Here is a 14,160-nt window from a genome sequence, read left to right as displayed (position 1 = left end):
GCTGTTGATGCCTGGTCGAACGAGTCTCATTTCAAATTGTGTCGAGTGGATGGATGTGTACAGGTGTGGAAACAACCTCATGAATCTGTGAGGTCTCTGACGCGAAGTGAAACTTCTTTGATTACTCTCTTTGGCTTTGCATTCTGTCTTTGTTCGCTCGCGCAATGTTCGACATCCATTTCTGTATTCGCTCTGTTCAGTGCAGAAATAAATGTTAACTCTTACTCTAAAAGTGTGTTATTACAGTTCAAAGCCATGTATAATCAACAAATCCATGGATCCTGCATTTCAGCTGGGGACTGTTCAAGGTGGTGGAGGCTGTGTGATAGTGTGGGGCGTGTGCAGTTGGAATAATATGGGACTACTGATATATCTAGATACGACTGTGACAGATGACACTTGTGTAAGCATCCTGTCATGACCATTGTGCATTATGATGGAATTGGGCAATTCCAGTAGTACAATGTGACACCCCACACGTCCAGAATTTCTACAGAGTGTCTCCAGGAACACTCATCTGATTTTAAACACTTCCGCTAGCCACCAAATTCCCCACATATAAACATTATGCAGCATATCTGGGATGCCTTCCAATATGCTGTTCAGAAGAGATCTCCACCAAGCGCACACTTACGGATTTATGGACAGCCTTGCAGGATTCATAGTATCAGTTTCCTCCAGCACTACTTCAGACATTAGTCGAGTCCATGCCACACCGTGTTGCAGCACTTTTGTGTGGTCGTGGGGGGCCTACACAATATTAGGCAGGTGTATCAGTTTCTTTGGCTCTGCAGTGTGTAATCTTTTATGGTTAAATTTGTGTAAATTTTTATAAAATAAAATGCAAATGATGTATTTAAAATAAATTAACCTTCATGTAAAGAACCTCTAATAAATATTTCTAATTTTCAGGAATAATCACTGACATGCTTTGTTTTGAAATTCGAAATAAATAGTTCAGATTGGTATGCAAGTCGCTAACACACAATGAAATGTAATTGCCAACCTTATCGCTGCAGGTTTCGAGACAGAAAACTAAAATCTCGCTGTGACCTGAAACTTGTGAACAAAACATCGCCATCACTCTGTATTTCTAATACCTCTGTTATTTAGACACTTTTTTTATCCACAGTAGCCCTTATATTTTCTTTTCCTGTATCCTCTTCATCATAACAGATCCAGCAGAAACTCTCAAGGAAAGGAGGGATATATAGCAGATTGCTAGCACATTGAGGTAAAATGTGGACATGGGAACATGCATGGATATGTCCATTCTTCCCACTAATTTTTGTACATGTACTTTTATTCCTGTGCATCTGAGTTTGAGTATGAGGAAAGAGGCATTGTGTGGACATACCTTATAGTTGTCAACTGCTGCAGTTGTTTTCGAGAGACATGTGATTTTGACGACGCTATCGAGTACTTGAGGCCCACGAGAAAGACAGGTCACGGTCCGTATGTCACAGTACGTGACACTATGGGTGTTACAAGTGCCAGCAGCCATCTCTGGTTGGGAACGAGGAACTATTTCAGACACGATTCTCGAGTGCGTGTTTAAATGCTTGCAAGTTCGCGATAGAACAAGAGAATATTACGAACTTTAGTGGATACTTTTACAATTAAATATTGATTTCTCGTGACCCCTGCACGAAGCCGAGCATTAGCAAAGAGTGGCGGACACAAGAACTAATGTGACATCACGAGTTCGCTGCTTGGCCTGTGTATCTCGTTGGCCCCGTGAGTACATCGAGCGTGTCACGAACCACAGGTACTGATGCAAAGTCTTGTAGTGGTAAAATGCAACTACCTAGTAAGCCTGTACACAGGATCTCAAAGACGTGTCTCAACTCGCAAGTAACTTCTTCAAGCACTTGCGGAAGTTTACTTCTGCAGATTTTATTGGACAAGTTAATGCCAGGAACTTGCTGCAGGTACTTGAACAAAAGCTTCGGCTAGGTCGCCTCTGAGACAGTACTGTGGTGAAGAACCAGAGCAGTGGCCATCATTGTTGCATTACTCTTATTGAGGAAAAACAAATAGTTAAGCAAAAAAATATTTAGGCGGAAAATGGATACAGAGGGGTGCATACGTCAGTTATCGGGAAGCACTATTGAATAACATTTAATCAGAGGACTTCGCTCAGGTTAAACTCTTTCATACTATTTGGTATACAAGTTCCGAAAATTTCTTGGTTGTTGTATAATAAAATATTCGAAAACCCAATACAAAAATGATGCAAGCTGTGTCACCAAGCGATAACCTTACAATTAGTCTTCGATTTTTTGCAAACGACATTTATTACAAACGTTATGCATTGTGCTTACACTAACATTGAAACATCAGCTAAAATTAAAAGACATCTCTGCTGTCACTATACTTCCCCCCTCTAGCGAAACAATGTAACCAAGAAATTAATCTCGAACTTCATTGTCTGACTTCGCCAATTACACATGTATAGAGAGATTCCAGTGGTCTATTTGTTTCGGCTCATCTGTTTTCGTTCCACATAACTTCTGTAAGCAAGAAAAAAACTTCCAACAACGTGGACATTGGCAAGTACTTGCAGTGAGATTCAAAGAACTGTCTTCACTAACTCGCAGTAGCTTGTTTTGCAAGTTGACGAAACTTCTGGAAGTTCACTTGCTAGGAATGTTCCCATGTGAAAGAAATTCCTGGAATACCTTCTGCAAGCGACTTGTGGGGGGTTACTTGCAAGTGGATACACGTCTTAACGATATTGTAATAGCATGAGTGACAACAGAGAAAACTTTTGGTGCCTCCGATTATGCCAAAGTATATCTTTGAAAGGAGAAGAGCCACTTCTAAATACCTTCAGATATACATGATGTATGTTTGTGCTAAAACACATCTGGAGTGAGCGTTGCGTCCTACGCCTATTGTCAACGTTAAGCTGGAATTGTCACGTAATATTGGAACGACGCTATTTCTTTGGATTAGATTAGATTAGCACTTGTTCCATAGATCATGAATACGACACTTCGTAATGATGTGGAATGTGTCAGGTTAATAAAAGGTGTTTATACAAGATATTACATTAGACAAAATATTACAAGACACTCAGTAATATTTTTTTTTTTGTGGAGGTATGGAAATTACCCACTTACTATATCCAAAAATTCATCTAATGAGTAGAAGGAGTTGCCATTAAGAAATTCTTTTAATGTCCTTTTAAATGCTATATGGCTATCTTTCAGACTTTTGATGCTATTAGGTAAGTGACCAAAGACTTTTGTGGCAGCATAATTTACCCCCTTCTGAGCCAAAGTTAGATTTAACCTTGAGTAGAGAAGATCATCCTTTCTCCTAGTGTTGTAGCCATGTACACTGCTATTACTTTTGAATTCGTTCGGATTGTTAATAACAAATTTCATAAGTGAATATATATATTGTGAGGCTACAGTGAAGATCCCTAGCTCTTTAAATAAGTGTCTGCAGGATGATCTTGCATGAGCTCCAGCAATTATTCTGATTACACGCTTTAGTGCAATGAACACTCTTTTACTCAATGATGAGTTACCCTAGAATACGATGCAATACGAAAGCAGAGAATGAAAATAAGCGTGGTAAGCTAATTTACTCAGTTGTATATCGCCAAAACTTGCAATGACCCAATAGCATATGTAGCTGAACTCAAACGTTTCACCAGTCCTCAGTGTGTTTTTTCCAGTTCAACCTCTCATCAATGCATACACCTAGAAATTTTGAATATTCTACCACAGCTACCGATTTCTTATCGAATTCTATATTTATTAATGGGGTCATTCCATTTACTGTGTGGAACTGTATATACTGTGCTCTACCATCTGAGCTACCGAAGCATGACTCACGCCCCGTCTCACAGATTTACTTCTGCCAGTATCTCGTCTCCTACCTTCCAAACTTTACAGTTCGAGTCTCGGTCCGGCACACAGTTTTAATCTCCCAGGAAGTTTCATATCAGCGCACACTCCGCTACAGAGTGAAAATCTCATTCTGGAAACATCCCCCAGGCTGTGGCTAAGCCATGTCTCCGCAGTATCCTTTCTTTCAGGAGTGCTAGTTCTGCAAGGTTCGCAGGAGAGCTTCTGTAACGTTTGGAAGGTAGGAGACGAGATACTGGCAGAAGTAAAGCTGTGAGACCGGGCGTGAGTCGTGCTTCGGTAGCTCAGATGGTAGAGCACTTGCACACGAAAGGCAAAGGTCCCGAGCTCGAGTCTCAGTCGGGCACACAGTTTTAATCTGTCAGGAAGTTTCATATCAGCGCACACTCCACTGCAGAGTGAAAATCTCATTCTGTATATACTGTGTTTTGTCAAAGTTCACATTGGATGTCACATCAAGTCATGTCAAAACATTCCACAATGCACTCTGAATGGAGACATTCACGAAGGTCGTCAAAAGACCCTCACGTAATATCAGGGAACTTCAGGGTTTCTCGGAAATGAAGTTTTGACAGTATTCTCACCTACTAACACCGTAAGTTAACCTATTTTCTCCATACTCATTAGTGTTATAGTAGTTGATTTTGTGTTTTTGTGTGATTGTACTACTTATTTTTAGATTACGGTTTTTTTCGTGGTAAATTGCCAATATTCCATGACAATTTGGATGTTTGAAAGCGAAAGTAAATTGGGTTTTACAATAACAAAACAGAACTGACGCCCACAATATATAGATATAAATAACAAAGTAAGTTGACAAAGCAGCTTAAACAAGAGAGGAAAAGAGTTGTTTATGACTTTATTAGTTGTGTATGGAGTAATGGATAAGGTAAACAGGCTCCATTTATTCCTTGATAAGTATTTTTGGTGTGTTTGTATGTATATATTTCCTGTAGCACATAAATTTCATGTTTTGAAATGTCGTTTCACTTCTCAGGACTTCACAGAACATCTCTGATCAACAACATACGTTATGAAGTTTGGTTTGGCCATTTGTAGCCTTTGTCGTTGTTTGTTCCTCAATTCCAATACTATAATCTGACATATTGTATCACAGATGGTAGAACATAACCTCACTTTCACCCTTTCGTATGGGGCTAAGCAAACTGACATTACATAATGTGCCAGACACGCTGACATGACTGTGTTGCTGGTTGATGCCCATTTATTTTGCACCTCAAAACTATGCGCCCAGCTTATTCCTGGTATTAACTGCAAAAGGCCTATATCAAATCCACAGCACCTACAAAATAGGTTCGTCCATGCGATGCCTTTTTTTGTGTTCAGCTTTGTGCATATGCATAAATTTCCAGTAGCAGAGCTGCATAAGCACATGTATGCATGCGAAATTCCTGGAAACGAGGGCAGGGTGTAAAGCGCACCTTCAGTTAGAATATTTGCGTCTTTTAGCAGACAACAGGCAGATGGGGCACATGTGTGTGTGATTGTGTAGTGTGTTGAGGTCATACTGAGGAGCGATTTATGTGCAATAATGCCTGTTGACACCAAAGGAAGTTTATTGATGATTACACACAAAGAAAAAAGTCTTATGGAATGGAGAATGTTTCACGACAGTAAAACGCCTGGCTGCACTGAGGTTTTGGATGGGAAACTGCCACCTGGTTTCACAGAACACCCCACTGTGCCTGTTCTACCTTTCGGAAAGTTACTCCTAAGGTGTAGCTGCGCTTGCCTCCTCGATTATCACTTGCTCATTCTCATTTCGCTTCCCTTCTTTCTTATTTCTAGTTTTATGTTTGCTGCTGGAATTTTTTGTATTTTTATATAGTTTATGCTATTAAAGAAATGAAAGCAGTAAGCAGGTTCAAAATAATATAGATTGCAGTAGTTATTTGGAGATGAAAAGGACTGTGTGTAATAGAGTTGTGTGGAGAGGTGCATCAAACCAGTCTTCAGTTCGAAGATAACAACAGCGTTATGGTGATAATTGTCAGTGTTTAAATAGTCTGCTGTTCCTTGTCCATTACGTTAGTTTTAGAAATCGAGAGCCTCCATGATACATGTATACACGAAACTTAGAATACCTAAACACTTAAACAAGGGCTTACAGGAATTTCTAGTTTACATCCTTCATCATTTTGTGGCATGTAAAACAAGTATTGTGATAGAATTACTCTTGACCTAGATGGCAGACGAAAAAGGGTCTTTGTTCTTACTTCGTAACCTAGTGATTGTATGTAATTTCCTTGAAATTTTTAATGTGTGTTGGTTTCTCAGAGTTATCAAGATGTCGAAAGTGATAAAAATAAAGAAAATAAGGTGACAGAATCTTTAATCGATTGTGAAGTGTAGTGCCACAAGTGGTGACCGACTATGGAAGAAGATACTTCAGTTAAGAGTAAAATCAGTTTGCCTATTGGGACGGGCTTTATACTTGCGAAACGCAGGACCAGATGAGGAATGTTAGACTGTTCTGCAAACAATGTTAACGTCCAACCAAGTCACAGGCATTTCGCCAACGGACTGCAACATGTGTTCAGCAGTGCATAGTAAATTCGTTGCGCCGCTGTATATGCCACACCAGCCAGATCTTTGGTTTCGACTTCTCAACCTCTCTTTCGAAGCATACAGAATGGTGGACGATACCTTGTACTTCGTCATCACTACATGAGCATTGGACTTGCAAACACTATTGTCACTCTCGGACATGGTGCACAATACTCCTCTGAAAAGGAAATATACTCACATCAAAACTGATGTACTCCAATGAGTGCCCAAACCAGTGGACATTCGCGGTTAATAAGTGCTGCAAAGAGAAACAATGGGAGACAAGTTTCCTTTGGTCTTTTTGCAACACTTACGATCACTTGTTTCTGCAACTGAGCTTTCTGAGGCTACACTTAGGCAAGTTTGGATGGGCCAGTTACCTTTCATAGTCAATAGTGCAGTGATTCCTGGCACAGCGTCTTCGTTCAACTCGCAGCTATTAATCACAGACCTACTTCACCACTCGCTGGAGGTCTCAGACAGAAATTGAATAGCGCAGTGCAGGGAGTAGAGAGGCATATTTTGAGGATAAAAATCAACAACTCCCGTTAGAGAACTAGGTGAGTACCCCAAAACGCAACTTCGATACTCTCCAGCGGCAAATACGTGCTGTCCCAAATACTTCCATCGAAACGCAACCTAAATAGACGACGCAGAACACGAGTTGACAGTAGGGAAGGGAAAGTGTGCTGGTATCTTGCATGCTTCAGCAGCTGGCAAGCAAATTTAATCAGCCATGTCCTTAGCCAAATGGGTACAGCAACCTGTCTTAGGCTTGGTTGGTCGCTCCAGTGGACAATGCCTGGCATACTGACAAAGGTTGTATTCTCATGTAGCAAGTCAGTAATAAGTTACCTTGCTCTGTCTTCAAAAGTACAAAAAACAAGTTCTTAAACTAGTGTGACATTTTAACAGACCTCTTCCTGTGATGTCCACTGTATATAAGTTGTCCTACTCCTTTGTCCACATGGTGACTTCAGGTACTACAGGAGATTCAAATTTATAGTCCGAGGTCGTTAACAAGTACGAACAGTTTGGTACTTAACTCATATCGATGGCTGCGTTGTCGTCTTCGTGAAGTCTAGAGGTGATTCCACTGCGATGTTCCCGCGGTTTTCTTTGTGTTTGGATGAGACTAACTGGTTTGCAGGGCGATGTGGTATTTTGATTTTTAGAGAGCAAACGTTACATTAGTTTTGCAAATCACTATTTAATTCATTTATTCACATTTAACACTTCTACAATAATATGCAATAAGACATTGTTTTACACCACATCTGTATTCGCACCTCCTCTAGCCCACGCTTTCTCTCCAACGTCCTTTAACCACCTCTCCCAAAGATCGACCTCCTTTCCGCATGTCCAAAGATAACTGTCTCTTAGTCGTTAAACTCGCAGTCAAAGGCTATATTTACATAAAACATTACACGTAAAGAAATTACTGACATACACGAAAATTACTGACATACACGATCTTACGTTCTGTTACAATACCCCCCACACACAAGTCCGTGCATGGCATGCATGGGATTGTGTGTCACTATGGAATAAAATATGTCTAATACACACATCATAATAAAATTTCCAGTTCCGAAAGTTAGTAATAAAATTGGTTCCCAAGTGATCTTAGTTATATATATATACACTTTCCATGATATACAATTTGAAAGTTACATTGGCTGTATTGAGCAATAAGTGTAATGAGCTTATAACTAACAATAAAATATACCACCTTATATTTAATTGATCATGGTAGCTGAACAGCCGTGTTAAGATGGGTACATAATTATATAGTATATGCATAAACTCAAGTTTACTTCAATACTGACTTAATGCATCTTAGTTAACCTCATTCTTCTGATTGTCAGTGGTTTCTTTAGAATATATTAAGTGAATTGTGGAATTCAGGCATCTCTCACAATCTTTTAATATAAGTGCTTCAACAAAATACCTTATGGCATGGATTGTGCCCAAAACAACCATTAAATCTAAAGAAATCATTATTCTAAAATACACAGGTTCTTTTAACCACATACATAAAATAGACATAATTCAAAATATTGTAATACTTATACACAATGTTAAATGGTTGTCTGTTAGGGAAAATTCATGTATACGTGATGAATGGAATCACATGGTGAATCCAGTGCAAATTCAATTATGTGCGATCAGCACTGTATTTTCAGAGTCAGATTGGTTTACATATTTATGATTTAATGTTTCCTTTATAATGAGATAGCTGAGACGTTCCATATGATTGCGACTATAATTGCAGTATCCTCACATTGTACATCTATTTCAGCTTTATAGGTCAAATTATGACAAACTCTACACTTAAATTGTGTAAGATTGTTAGTATTTATACCTTAACTTTACATCATTATTAAGCAGCGTTTCATTTTTATTTACTCTCCTGTGCTCAAATAGCATATTGCCATGAATAGAAATTATTCCAAATTGTGTAACAGAGTATGGGATAAATTCCTAACAGCTCTTCATTCACTTTAACATTAAATTATCTAAACTATTACAAAATATTCTCCCACAACATAAACTTCAAAATTAGTGTCACATAACCTTCAATCCATCACAAGTGTTTCAAAAGTAATACACCAACATCTGTTTCCATAATGCTCTAAACCTCAATACATTCTTAATTTGCATGATTAAATTTCATGACTACCCACTATATTTTTAACACACTATAACATACCTGGTCTTTCAAAGTACACTCTCATAATCTGACAAGTACCTCCAGTTTGCTTTATCCATTAAATAACGTTCCATCTGACATAGCTTACAAATGACAAGGTTTTGTCTTCTTACACACAATCACTATTCATATCTTATTACTTTAAAAGTGTCCACATCATTAACTTTGGTTTCTGTTAAGAGGCATTACTATGACACTGTAGAATGGTTCGTAGCCAGACACACTGATCTCATACCAAATTTAATGAATGGGCATACTAGAGAACAAAGAGAAATTAGTACAGACATAATTCACATTAACACAAAATCTACTTCATACTTTTAGCTGACCTAGTCCCACACTTTGACATGAAGTTTTCCTTGAATGATAAAACAATAAAGTGATGTAGTTGGGCCAGTCAACTAGCTCTTTCCGAGCAGCATTTTACTTATTAAAGACTATTTTATGGGTCATGTTTGTAGAGTTTTAACTCTGTAACATTGCGCAGTCCAAATAACTTCTTGGATTTTGGGTAGATTAGCCTATAGGCATTAGGGTGTGGGTTTTCCTTGATTTCAAAGGGGCCTATATAGATGTCAAAAAATTTCTTTATTTCAGAACTCATCAATCTAGATTTTTCCTGTGTTTTTACTAAAACCAGATCTCCTGTCCTGAACTGTACTCCTTTACTTCTTGCATCATGTCTCCGCTTTCTTACCTCTCCTTGTTTTTTCATAGTGTTCCTAACAGCTGTCTCTCTTTCCTGGGGTGTCATAGTTTGACAAGGTGGGAAATCAACATTCTCAGAAATCAAATTTGCAGGTCGTCTATTAAACATTACTTCGTAAGGTGAAAAACCAGTGGATGAATGCTGTAGGCTGTTCATTATATCCTCAAAGTCAGTAACATTTTCAATCCAATTAACATGATTTTTACTACAGTATGTTCTGCAGAGCCTTCCAATTTCCCTCATGTACCTTTCTGCTGGGTTACTTGATGGGTGACAAACCGAAATCAAGATATGTTTTATTCCTGTATCTTCAATAAAATTTTTCCATAATTTAGATGTAAACTGTGACCCATTATCAGACATGATGGCCTGGGGTATACCAACATTTGTGAAATAATGATTTGTCAGCTTGATGATAATTTGTTTACTGGTTGCTCTCTTTAATGTATACAATTTTATAAATTTAGAGAAAACGTCAACTATAACGAAGATGTAACTATACCCTCCCCTTGACCTTGGTAGTGGTCCATATAGATCAATAGCTGTTAATTCAAGGTTTTTATTTGGTAAAATGTTTTGCATCAATCCTTTAGATGTTTGGTTGCTCACTTTTACTCTCTGACAACGATCACAGGTTTCAAGTTTTTTCTTCGCTCTCCTACTGATATTATAGAAGTATACATTTTCCTGTATCTTCTGGATACATTTTGTTGCCCCGCAGTGTCCGAAGCTTTCGTGTATGTAACTGATTAACGTGTCAATACATTGCTCAGGCCAACATAGTTTCCAATTGTCTAAGTCAGGTCTAGGTCTCCTAAACAAAATCCCTTTTTGTACTTTATAATACTGATCTACCTTTTCTCCTCCCTTTTTCCCTATATAACTTTTAACCAACTTCCAATTTTCATCATGGTTTTGGTTTCTACGAATATCATTACAGATTTTCAGTATTTCAGCTTCATCTTTTACACCCTTTAAGTACATAAGTTTGAACTCTTTCTCCTCTTTTCCATAAGTATTTTCAACACCTGCACCTACTGGTAGTCTGGAAAGGGCATCTGCAATGACATTATGTTTACCCTGAATAAATTTGATCTCATAGTCAAACTGTTGAAGGAATAAAACCCACCTTGTTATACGGTCATGATAGAGTCTGCACTCCTGAATGTACGATAGAGCTTTATGGTCAGAGAAAACAATTACCTTGTGGCCTAAAAGATAACTTTTAAACTTATTAAATGCCCAGTGGATGGCAAGTAGTTCCTTCTCTGTGACTGTATATGATTTTTCATACTTTTGTAAAACCCGGCTAGCAAAAGCAATAGAATGGTGTTCTAATTTTCCTTCTACTTCTATGTTTTGAAACAAGTGTGCCCCTAAACCTGTCTCACTACTATCTGTCATTATACAGAATGGTAACGACATAACAGGTCTATACAACATTTGACTTTGGGACAGTTGTTGTTTTATTTCCACGAACGCATCCTGACATTCTTGTGTCCAATCCCAAACAGTATTCTTTTTTAGTAAGTTACATAAGCAGTTTGCATTTAAAGCTTGGGTACTAAGAAATTTTCTATAGAATCCAGTGAGACCAAAAAAGGACTTGAGTTGTTTTTTGTTCTTGGGAGTAGGGAAGTTTACAATGGCCTCAAGTTTATCCTTATCAGGTAAGATTCCCTTTTCTGAAATATTATGCCCCAAAAATTTCAGTTCATTAACTCCAAAACAACATTTTTCCAATTTTACGGTCATTCTCCCTTCCTTCAATTTTGAACAGACTTGTCTCAGAAGGTTTAGATGATCTTCCCAGGTTTTTCCAGTTACAAGAATGTCATCTACATATACTATTAATTTTGAAGACAATTCATCACCTAATACAAAATCCAGTGCTCTGATAAATTCAGCCACCGATACATTCAATCCAAAAGGGACAACACAATATTGGTAACTTTTGCCACCATACAAAAAGGCAGTATACTTCCTAGTATCAAGTTCAAGTGGTATTTGGTGAAAGCCAGATGTCAAGTCTAGGCTACTCATAAATTTTACATTATCAAATTTGTGCAGGAGTTCATCCATATTGTCAGGATGGTCATTTTCTCTAATCAAAAACTTATTAAGGTGCCTAGAGTCAAGTACAAGTCTAACCCCACCATTTCTCTTAGACACAACTACTAATGGGTTGTTGTAAGCACTTCTACTCCTTTCTATAATCTCCCAAGTTTCCATTTTTTGGATTTCCCTTTCTACATCTTTTTTCCTGGAGAATGGAATGCCATATGGTTTTAGGAAGAAAGGATGATGATCTCTGAGTTGAAGTCTGCACTGATAGTCTTTTACCTTCCCTGGTCTCTCACTGAATGTATCCTGAAATTCCCATAACACTTCTCTTAACTGATTTTTCTGACTTTCACTTAGATTTACAGCTTCCTTCAATTTTACTTCGACTAATTCTTCGAAATTTTGTTCATTTATAAGATCAAAGGATGTGTTATCACTTATGGCTTGATTATCTACCTTGCTTACAACAGCTTTGATATGGTTGCAAGAATTACTACAGTTAAGGATGTACATTTCTGATTTCAGAATACTATTTTTCTCAGGTTCAGTAATTATAACAGTCTTATCTTCCCAAGAGAAGCTTACACCCACTTTTAAGACCCAATCCATGCCAAAAATGATATTTTCTTCTAACCTTGGGACCACAAGGCAACCCTGCTCAAACTCCACATTTTCAATTTGAAACGTTAACAATACTTGACTCTTAACTACCTTACTTTGCCTACCAGTGGCACCTCTGATTTTTACCCCTACAACCGGCATTTCTACAAAGTTCTTACCATCTCTAATTTTATCTCTAAATTTTTCTGAAATTGCGCATATGGGGCTTCCTGTATCAATAAGACAGTGCCCTTCCCACTGATTTACTCTTATTTTAATGTATGGACAGCCTAATTCCTTTTCATCTGCCTTCCCCTCGGGGACTTCATATAATAAATCTTTTTCAATTTCTTTATAATTTCCATCTCCTTCCTCCCTTTCAGTCTTCATCAGGTTTACCTGATTTTCAAATTCTAAGTTACTAGTGTCAAGTTTACACTTTGGCTGCACACAAAATATCTCCTTACTGTTTATGTACCTTTCACTCAGACTCTTTCTTTTACTCTCCCACCAGCGTGGGCATAAAACTCTACTAATTATACTTAGACGATACCAAAACACTTTGCTACTACAATTCTCATTATACTGGTTCCACAGGATTTCTAAAAATTGGCTTCCTTTACTTTCAATAATATCACACAAATCTAATTCTTTCACAATATTTTCACTTTTGTTATCACCACTTTGATTAACCATGAGCTCATCAGGAAAGGCATGTAGCAATTGATTTTCAGCTGTCACTTCATTATTCTTATCATATTCCTGTACTTCGTCACCACAACTATCATCAAGTTCCAAAACTTCATTATTTATTTCAATAAAAACATTGTACTCACTTACTGGTTTGCTTACCATACTTTTCACATCAAAAATACTAACATCATCACTACTATGGTATACTTTACTGCCAGTTTCATCTATTTCTCTCTGTTTTTCACTTTCTATGGTTGATTCTTTTTCCTGTTGCTTAGGTTTATCATCAGCTGATTCACTATTACCTTCTTGTGTGAACAACCCCCCCAATCCTGAACTAAAACATTTGTTACTCTCTTCATTATTAGCTTGCTCTCCCCTTTTTGCCCACCTGTAAAAATCATTTAACATCTCCTCATCCAGAATTGAGTCAGAACTTTGGTCTCTCCTATGTTTATTTTGTGGTGGTCTACTGTGCCACATAGCATCCCAAAATTTTTTATCAAAATTTATATAATTCACTTGGTATTCCTGGTTTTTAACCTGTTTGTTAATGGTACAGTTATTTACAGTATTGGGTTTTGTGTGAAAGTTAGTGGTCCTATTATGTTTAAATCGGTTCGCCCCAAAGCTGTGGACCTTCATTGAGGCGGTCCGGAGTTTTCCGGATGTCTACCTCTATTGTCACTCCTCCAATTTGTATTCATTCTGTTGTTACCTTCCCATCTGTTGTTCCTAGTTACACCATTGCTTTCCCAGTTACTCCCTCTCCAATTAGCATTGTACTCTCTTGTTCTATCATATTGGTGTTCATTGCGAAAATCTCTATCGTCCCTTCTAGGGTTCTCTCCACAGTAATCAGAATTCCACCTCCCACTGTAATGGTTTCCGTTACTAATCTGTTGCACATTTCTTTCCATTGCCCTGTCTAA

This window comes from Schistocerca serialis, chromosome 1, assembly GCF_023864345.2.
Source record: "Schistocerca serialis cubense isolate TAMUIC-IGC-003099 chromosome 1, iqSchSeri2.2, whole genome shotgun sequence".
Lineage (NCBI taxonomy): Eukaryota > Metazoa > Arthropoda > Insecta > Orthoptera > Acrididae > Schistocerca > Schistocerca serialis.
The sequence above is the reverse complement of the archived record's forward strand: the minus strand, read 5'-3'. Positions refer to the sequence as shown.